This window comes from Cupressus sempervirens, chromosome 10 (assembly GCF_028749045.1).
Source record: "Cupressus sempervirens isolate cs-2001-9-10 chromosome 10, ASM2874904v1, whole genome shotgun sequence".
NCBI lineage: Eukaryota > Viridiplantae > Streptophyta > Pinopsida > Cupressales > Cupressaceae > Cupressus > Cupressus sempervirens.
In genome coordinates, this window is record NC_143127.1 from 778227148 (window position 1) to 778238005 (window position 10858).

Genomic DNA, 10858 nt, shown 5'->3' on the forward strand with positions numbered 1-10858 from the left:
TACATATAACTCAGCTTCATTCAGGAAGACTGATGAGCAATAACAATTAGTAAATACAAACATCACATAGAGCATACCATCACATTACCATGGTTGGGTTTTGAAAGATCGAGACCAAATAAGAATAACATGCCATCACATCTCATAAACTCCTAAGCCTCTAGTAACAACCAAAGATTGGTCACCAATCTAGTCAACCCAAGCCCAAAACAAGAAGCATAGAGAAAACACAATGCAAGCACATGATTTGGTTTACAAAAATTACATAGTTGAACTAAGTGTGAAGGTTTCAGTTTCTATTTGCAAGTATACTTAAAGCGTATAAAATTCTTAATTTATCTTCCAAGTCAACCCTTTTATCTCTTATCAAATCTCAATATAATAATTTACAATTAATTAGGCTACATAACTCAGTGATTACCAGATTCAGTAATGCTCTCATTTCTAGGTTTATTATCAAGTGAAAGACCTTCTTTATTCCTATAATTATTTCATATATATAGTTGATTCGATTAAGGTTTAACCCTATGCTATCTTAAAATCAACCCTTTCCAATGCCAATTCAATTAAATTTAATCGAATTCATTAACACTAATTCCCAAAGGATATCACCCATTATTCAAAATAAGACTTATCAACTTTCAATTAAGTCAAATCAATTAAAACTTCATTATATAACCTAATTATCAATTAGATTTAATTAATTCTATGATTAAATTAACTAATAGCTATGTGAATAACTACATGATTATCAACTGATGATAATTTCATACATTAAGAGTCAACTATGTTTCATTCCATCAATATTCAAGTTAATACTTTTAATAATAACAATTTATAATAAATCTTGAATATTAATATCTCAAATAAATTCCTCCTATGTGCATTGATTAATTAAATCAGTTAATTAATACTCCTCCAATAATTAACAAATTCAAATTGATTAATATCTTTTACAAAACTTCAATCATTAGTCTCAACTAAATTAACTTTAATCGGATTAACTACTTAAGCCATTTATACTATTATTTACTTAATAATTTGCTAGACCCAACAAACATTAATAAATAATAAACTCAATTTCTTCTCTTGAAAATCCCCAAAATAACAACTTAAATATTTTATTTATAAAATTCTTAATAACTATAATTAAACTAAATTCTAATTAAAAATGATTAAATTAAAACTAATTCAATTATTTAAAATCTAATTAACTTGAGTATACAAATTTTATTGAATATATATATGTATATGTATATCTACATGACAACTCCCGAGAATTTGCAAACTCCATTGTGAGCAAATATTAAAATAATTCACATTAATTAATTTAATATTATCTTTACTCTTTTCAATATAATTTATTAATTTTAAATCTTTTGCACTCACTTTAATAAATCCATTTGTTTAATATATTTTAATATCTTTTACATTTTTAAATTCATTTTCGAAACTTAATTGCTAAAATATATAATAATATTGTTTAGCATTTATTAAAAATGAACTCTAAATATATTTGTAGGACTAGAAAATGGGTTAAAATGCATAACACACTATGAGCAAATCAAAAAACTTAATAATCATGTGTTAGCACCCACTAGTCTACCATGAAAGCCAAACTAATAAAGAAAGCAATAGAAACCCCCTCTTTCGTTTGTAGCTCTCATGTCCTTCTTTCTTGTCCAAATGATTGTAGCTCAAATTTTCCTATAGTGCACACAAGATTGAAGAAAAAGCCTATGATATGGATAATGCCGTGAGAATACTAGAAGTGTGATTTTAAGCTTGAGAGCAAAGTGTAAATATAAAGAAGTGGGGACTCAAAGACTTAAGAATTTTGATTTTCAAGACTTAAGCATTAAGATCCGAAATGAGAGAAAGAGTGTCCATTTTATAATTGACATGGAGGATGAGAGAATTGGATTTTTTACCCATAGATATGCAATGTGGAAGGAGATTCCTTTGAGAATCTATGACGCATATGAACAAATATGCCAATTGTAAGATTCTATGACACATGAAAGTCAAATTTGGCTAAATGTGGAAGAGAATCTATGATGCATCATAAGACACCTCAACCAAGTTAAAGCCAAGAATCTATGATGAATAAGCCAAATAGGGATATGCATAAGAGATAAGAATATTTGATTATGATATATCCCATCCAAGTATCAAAGGAGAATCCACGAGGTGTCATATCGAAGTGTCATGATGATGCAATATTTTATGGAATATTCGAATTAAAAATCCTCTTATTCCACAAAATAAGAATAAGTAGAAAATGGAATTAATGATGGAAAATGGAACATAGGAAATTGTCAATTTCCATGGTTTACAAATAATGAATCAATTAATTAATAAAATTAATTAATTGATGATGATAATTAGGAAGAATAATTAGAAAGAAAAATAGGATTAAGTTATGGTTTATTTAATCCTATAGAGAAAATTCGCAGATGATTGGCCAAATTGATTAAATGAATGTGACTGTACCCTTTGATAAAACTTTAATGATAATGGATATCGAATAAGATGATGATAGATAGACCAAAGCTATGGTCAAATTGATTGATAGATCAAAATTGATAACATGCCAAGGACACATGACATGAATTGGTTGATATGTAATATTTAACTGCCATTGTAAATGCTACAAGATTGAAATTGATTGAAAAGGTTTGATCATAATAACATCAACAAACACTGCTAATATTATTAAAATGGTTAATGATGCCATGATCTGACATTGAAAGCCTCAACAATGACAAAAACTGGATGACATGAATGATAGTTTGACCTAGCACTGAGAGACGTGACAGTACTAATGTCAAATTGATGAGATTGATAAATGATGATTGATTTGGGATGTTTGATATGTTTTGGGTTGATTAGGACTAATTCCAAGTGATTCTGGGTTGATTTGGGGTGATTTTGAGTTGATTTGAAATGGTTTTTAGTTGATTTGATATGATTCTAAGTTGATATGAAATTGATGTGAAAGAGGATACAAATGATAAAGTATGATCAATTTGGCCAAAAGATAAAATTTAGTAGAATGAGAAAATCAGACAAATAAGTATGAAGAAGTGATGAAACCGTAGATACGAACTATTTTTGAGCATCTACATTTTTCCCCTCTTTGATAGAATGTGATTTAGAGCATTGTTTCAAAGAATAACTAATGAGAAAGTGACAACATGCCCCAGTAGGGATGATATATATGTGTTCCCCCTCAAGATATTGACTAAAATAAGAATATGATAAGTCAATTTGTCAACAAAAAGAAGATAAAACCATAGCAACTGATAGAATGAAAATCAGAGCTAAAATGTGAAAGTTATGAGGCCCAGAGTGCATAATAGGATCAATCAGGAGCTTGAGAGTAATTTCATGGGTTACCAATCAAGAATGAAAAAATATGATGAAAAATATAGTTCATGTTGTCCAAAACAAAGATACAAATCCAACGCAACTAACAGATTGCAAATCTGAGTCAAAACGCAAAAGTTATGGGCTCCAAAGTGCAACCTAGAGGCTCTAGTAGTAGTTTTGGGTATCCTAGGTCCCCAACTGTGCCCAAAACTTAACCAAGTGCATCATTGATGCACTTGGTAAGACCAAGTGAATAATGACAGTACCAAGTGCGTCAATGATGCACTTGGGAAGCCCAAGTGGTCTCTGAAAGTGCAAAATTTACCCAAGAAGGCTTCAGGGGCCAAAATCAACATGATGAGGGTAAAACAAGAGGCCAAGAGTAATCTCCAGGATTAACACTCCATATAGTGACCAAATAATAAAAATGATAGTTCATTTTGTTCACAAGAAAGATATTATTCCAACGCAACTAACGGTTCATAAATCGAAGTTGAAATGTAAAAGTTATGGCCTCTAGAGTGCAACATAGGGGTTTTGGGAGCAATTCTGGATAACCTAGGTCCCCAAGTGTGCCCAAACTCTACCAAGTGTGTCAATGAAGTAGTTATCATGAACAAGTTCATCAATTACTTAGTTGGGAACCCCAATTGTGCCCTAAAAGTGCAGATTGTGCCCTAAAAGGCTCTGGGGGCCAAAAATAACCCGATTGGACTCAGAATTCCTCGAAACTTTGTGTGCATGCCCAAAATGATGGAAAGATGTCAGAGCATTAGTGAAATCATAAAAAATGGTCATATTTGGTCAAATATTATGAGACAAATGTCAAACTGAGGTTGAACTAGGTGGAAAGCCATAGAAAGTTGATTGACAGTACAGGATGATGCAAGAATGCATGAATGGAAGATGAAGATAATTTGGTGAATTGGAAGACATGATTATGGTGATGGAGAATGAGATGAAAAAATAAGATGAGATGAGGAGATGTTAGTCTCATAGAAAGAATTTTGCTTCTTGAAAGTGCACTATATGTCAAATGGAGCTTTATTTTGATATGGCAAATGGAATGTAACACATCATGGCATAAAGGGCCAGAGCGCAAATGCAAGCCTTTTGTGTAAACAAGCACAATGCAGATAGAGAATGACCTTGTCCTTCCTAAGTCATATGTACATACTCCAGACTCTCAAAGGTACATTGTAACAGACAAATAGAAAAAGATGACCATGAACCATCCTAGCCACTCTCATAGATCAGTTTTATATCATTGAGTGCCATAGGAACATGATCAAAGAAAAAAAAAAAAAAAATTAATCACTCACTAAACAGCATGAGCCAACAACTATTCTTGTCCATTATTACATTCTTGTTAATGTTTTAAGTGTGTAGATAGTGTTTGACATGTTCATAATGTGATAGTTTTGGTTGTGGATTTAGTTGATAAGTTCATAGTGATATGTTGGATTGATTGTTGGTTCATGTTGCTCAGATATTATGATTGGCATTGAAGTGTAGTGCTTTGAGTTTCAGCTTGAAAAGTGCAAGTGTTCATGCAAAAGGGATGGTTATCGATAGTGAATATGTACAAGGTTTATTGCAATTTTTTAATGGGTTTTGTTATTTTTAGGGTTTTTGGGGATATTTGATTTTTTTGTGAGACTAATTTCTTCATGTCATTCTATGATTTTTAGGGTTTATTAAGGAAATTTTATGATTTTTAGGGATTTTTTTAGGACCGTACTTGAATTTTTAAGGATTTTTTCAAGACATTATGTGATTTTTGGTGAATTTTTTAGGATCGTATTTGAATGTTTAGGATTTTTTTAGGATCATAAAAGCATATACAGGTGCTAGCTTCAATCTATTATGCGATAGGTCCAATGGATAAAAAGTGCTTAGGGATATGCCCCTAGTTCACATTCAAACTCATTCACCATGTAGGTAATATGCCCCCATATAAGACCCGAACTATGTACAAAGGCCAATGATAGAGTGTGTATAGACTGGTAATGCTTGGTAAGATAACAAAGGACATTAACCAATTCGTGAGCCATGGTCAAGGAGCTAAGGATGTCTTGCAATAGGAAAAATATGATCAAGGAATGACAGAGGGTAAAAAAGACCAGATGGAATCCTAATAGATGGAGGAACAACAACTAATTACTCATGGTGCCTGTTTGCCAGGTTTTCACCATGGTACTTACCAAAAGTGCCTATTTGCCAGGTTTTCACTTTTGGATGGAATTTTTTCTCTTGACTCAAATTTTCATGTCAAGATGCCTATTTTCCAGGTTTTCATCAAGGCATCCATTTTTTCATGACTTTTTTTCACTTTTTTATTTTCTTTTTTTAGGACCTTTTGCTATTTTTTTTTTAATGGTTTTTTTTCAGGACTTTTAGATGGAATCAAGAATGTTATAGAGAAATTCTAAGAATATATCTATTGTTGGTGCTGGTAGTTGATGAGCTCCGAATCCATGACTAACCATAACTATAGAGGATTTGTTTAGAGTCTATAGCTAAAATCAAAATACCAAAAAGGCCTCAAGATATACCACCGTGTACCGTATGTAAGATAGTGTCTATCTCTTGCAAATCAAGGCATTTGAGGATAATTGGTAAAAACAAAATGTCATGTGGGATGTAACTGATGATGACATACATAAAGGCTTGTGGGATAGAGATGTGATCTTTAGTGCTAGGAAAATTAGGTAGCTAGATTTGGTGATAAACAACTAGATATAATGGAGGGTTGGGAGGGTTGAGACCAATGACCTTCCACAAGAATGCTAATCGAGAGACCTCCAAAAGACATTGTGGCATATTGAACATTGGAACACTAATATTCATGGCATCATATTTTTCATTTTGTATCATTGGAAGCTGCTTAGCTTTTGATTTTTTACGGTCTGATGGCACCTTTCAATTTTCACCAAGAGTCCTATGCTTGCTATTTTTTTCTCTTTTTGCTTTGTAACTAGGTGGATTTGGCTCCCCAAAGTATGCAAATGTGTTCTCTTGAGAAGAAATTGCCTCTTTATGTTTGTCAATCATAATGCCTTCATAGATTTCAAAGTCTGTTATGAGAGCATCATCATTATCGAATTGATCAAAAATTGGTGGTCCACATTGGTACCAATCCAATAGTTTAGGATAACTTGAGGGGATGTCATCATCAGTATTAAATGGACTTTGGTTGAAAGTATGGATATGGGCATTAGATTCTATTGTATCATTAGGGTTATGCTCAAAAGTGAGAGGATTGTTCGTTTTAGGTAGGATATCCTCATATGCCTTTTCATTGTTCAAAATGTCCATAGTCTTACACATAGGTACCATGGTACTAGGAGGACCTATTCATAATGGTTTAAATCCAAGCTCCGAACTAGGACATTTTCCTTTTGTAGTGATAGGTTTAGTGATTCCTTGTTTAAATCCAATGCCTCGACTTTTTTGGAAAGTTGTTTGAATTTTTTTAAGAGTTCTTCATTGCGGTTTTGCATGATGGTCTTTCCTTCAAGTCTTTTGTGTCTTTGAGTAGACCATTTTCTGTCGCGCGAACTATGTCTACTTGGTTCTGACATTTCTATGTCTGATGAGTTTGATGACATGTCGCTAGGGTGTGGAGGTATGTTTGTACCTCAAAGATAGAAGGGTCCCTATTATTGGGGAACTTGTTGTGGCATTTGATGTGGCACTTGTTGTGGGATTGACTACGATTGTTGTACCATGTGTTGTTGTTGTGCCATGTGTTGTGGTTGTTTTTGTGATACCTCTGTTGGTTGTATGTGAGACCATGTACGTGCTTGTTGTTGTAGAGGTATTTGTTGAGGTTGTTGTGGCACATGTTGTTGTTGTAACAAATGGTTTTGGTCTGCAATTTGTTGCTCAAGGTGTCTTTGGTATTTCAATTGTTGCTTGAGTTTCTCTTGTTTTTTAGCAAACATCATTTGTTGTTGTTGGAATTGCTGCTGAAATTCTTCTTGATAAATTGTGTGTAAGTCAAGTGGGTTCACATGGGACTGTGTTTTAGGAATGTTGGATTTTTGCCCCAGTTGAGGTTGTTTTCATTGTGGTTGATGTTGTTGTTGATATGTGGGATGTGTGTTAAGTGGATATAGACCTAGTTGTGCCTTGGAAGTGTTGAGTCCTTGTAACACTATAGGTTGTTGTTGTCATGGGGGTTGACTAAGTCCTTGAGAATTGAATGTCATGTTTGCATTATTTTTTTTGGTACCTTTGTGTGTTAGATGTTTCTGCTTGTGACATCATATTGACTTGACTATGATATGTGTCCCTATTGGGAATGGGCATAATGTCGATAAGACTTTTCCTTTGTGTGTCTATAGGGATGGCTGCACTTGATGTTTCACATGTTGTACTTGTGAGAGGCTCCATAGCATTTGATGTCATAGCACTTGGTCAAGTTAGGAGCAAAGGTGTACTTTGTTGATTTGCCTCCAGAGAAGGTATACTTGGCATCCCTAGAGCACAAGTCCCTTTAGATGCATCCTTTTGTTGCATCATGTGACTAAAATCAAGTCTTAATGTCCTTTTGGGTTGTTTAGGGACCGGTAGTATTTCATCAAACAAAGGGTTAACATTGATGTGTTCAAATGTACTTTGAAGGATTTTGATGGTTGATTCTTGATGCGACCTTATAGGTGCCATTATCATGTTTGAAAACTCCAAAGGTTGTTTCCCCTTATCTAAGTCCAAATTGATCATGGGTTGTCTGTTTTCAATAGTTGTGCTGGTTTGATGTTTGGACTTGGGTCCTTCCACGTTTGGGTTGAATTTGATAATTTCTTGGGCTGTCAAACATTTGAAAGTCATTTCTTCATCAGTGATGCCATAATCAATGTCAGAGTCATCACTGAGGTGTATAGTACCTTGTTTTATGTTTGATGTGTTATAGTTGAAGGTACTTGTGTTAGGTTGGCTAAATTCAAAGGAGTGTGATTGTTCATCTTCAGTTGTCGTCGGTACACTTCCTCCTCCTAGTGGTATTGGCATGAATATAGGTTGAAAGTTAGGACTCCATTGAATCATCCCATGTGTGGGGGAAGTGTTTAGGGGAAATCTCATGGTAGGTGCATTGTTCAAAGTTTGTTGTGCCATAGCTTGATTATGAGGATCTTGTGGATACATGTTCAAGGGGTCTACTAGTAAAGATTGTGATACCTCAATTTGGTCTTCCACAAAGGTTTATTGGGCTTTTTTGCTCTTTCTCTATCTTGGACAAGGTTTTGGTTGTGCTTGTGCCTCACAAAACAAAGGCTGATAAAGTTCCTCGGGTCTCTAAGCTGATTGTGTCCTAGTAAGTGCTAGCATGATATCTAAGAATGTAGATACAATGGAAATTTTGAGTGTTTTGGTGATTAAGACTGGTAGGTATGCAAGATATGAGTGTTTTTGGGATTTTTAAGTGTTATGCATATTGAGGAAATGCTAAATGAATTAGGGTTTTTATGTGCAAAGTGCAAATATCCTAGGGATGTTATGCAAATACAAATGGAAGGTGATATTTTAGGGTATGCAAAATGAAGGTTAGGGTTATGTTTTGAACTTGTAAATGACACTAAAGGTAGACTATGCAAAGGATGGTTTCCAAGGGTCGATAATGATGTTTAGGATATGCAAAATGAGGGTAAATGATCAAGAAGGCAATTTGGTTGATGGGTAATCTGATAGGGTTTTGTAGTGAGAATGATACTAAGGTTTGGACCATGCCAGATGAAGGGGATATACCACTAGGGTAAGTCAAAATGATTTTTGGGGATGCTAGGGATATGATTATGCTATGACAAGGGTATATGGAAATTTTTGAACTTAGGTAAAACCTTTTAGAAAGTATTTTGTCTAAGAGTTTAACCTTGTGGTAAAGGACTTTGGATCTTGACCAAAAACTGACAAAAGACGAAAAGATCAAATTGATAAAAGATGAAAAGGTCAAATCTATCAAGACATAGATAGATTTTGACCCAAGAAATTGATAAGAAAAGATAAAAAGACTAGACAAGATCCATTATCTGTCAACACTAGGAGATACTCTAAGACTCATACTTTGTCTAGATTTTTGACTAAATTCAAAGGTTTTGGGGGTTCAAAATGATGTTTCGAGGACTCAAAATGGTGGTAATGCTGAGTGGATGTGTGACATGGAAAATGCATGTGATTCAAAAGGGGTTTTTGGTTACAAGATACATTTTTGGGTCAAGTGCAGAATGGGGAGGTGTAATGGCTCCTGGATGCAATTTTAGGGTTCTAAAGTGCAGTTTGAAAGGCCAAAATCGTCGTATAGGTGACCAAGTGTGCCCTAACAGTGCCAAGTACACTCAAACAGTACCAACTATGTTAGTGATGTAGTTGGGGCCAGTTTGGACACAGTTGGTAAGCTAGGAAGAATGTTTTCTGATCTTGAAAGGTATGGTTGCCAAACTGATATGCCAGGAAGCTAAGATGCTAGGGTTGATGTTAGGATGGGTTGGGAAGTGTAGAGAAAAGTTTATGACCTATAGAATGATGTCCTAATTGAAGGTGATGAAGACTTGGTGATGCCGAATGCAGATCTGGAGAGGCTAGTGCAAGGGGAGCTAACAAGGTACCTAAGGCCACTGTCGAAGCCCCAAAATGTTATCCAGAACCCAAAACTAGGTCTCAGGACCAACAAGTGCACCTAGATAGTGCAGACTATGTCAATGATGTAGTTTGTAGTGTTATGATGTAGTTGGTAGTTTTAGGGTGTAGTTTGTAAACTAGGCTAAAACAAAGGTAATTATAAGAGCTATGGTTTCTAGATTGATATCACAGAGAGGTAAACAATAGGGGACAGTGTTAAGACTAGTATGAATGCTCAAAATGATGGTTAGGGCACCCAAAATGATGGATAAAGTGGTCAAGGTGATGAATAGGTATGCAAAGATGCAAAGTGCAGATTTTTAGATGGGAATGCAAAAACTAAGGGAGGTAAACAGAACCTAAAAGGATGCAATATGAAAGGTAAAAGATACTAAATGAGGACTAAAAGGTGGAATATGAAGTCTATATGATGCATGAATGAGGCCTATACTAGGGTGAAGGCAAGTGACGTCTATGCAAGTGTAAGATCTAAATTTTTCCAAGCACGTTTAGGAGTAAAAGTCACCATGTTTTCCAAGGTTTGAGTGTGTTGAACCAAATTTTGGTAAATTTTTTTGACAATGTGTAATGTTTTGACAAGTTCAAATGATATCTAAGGTGTAAATATAAGAGTTTGGCTTTTATCTTGATTATGTTTTACACACAAAAAAGACACATTATGACAAGAATAACTATTGTTAAAAGTTAAAAAACACACCACAACCTAGGCTTTTAGGACTGTATCCACTAAATTCCTACTTGAACTGAAGTTCAGCCATGCTTATCCAAAGTGGACAACCTAGGATCTTGTCACCAAAGGGTCTCGCTTACAGTGCACTCACTTCTCGGGGCTACCAAGATTCTC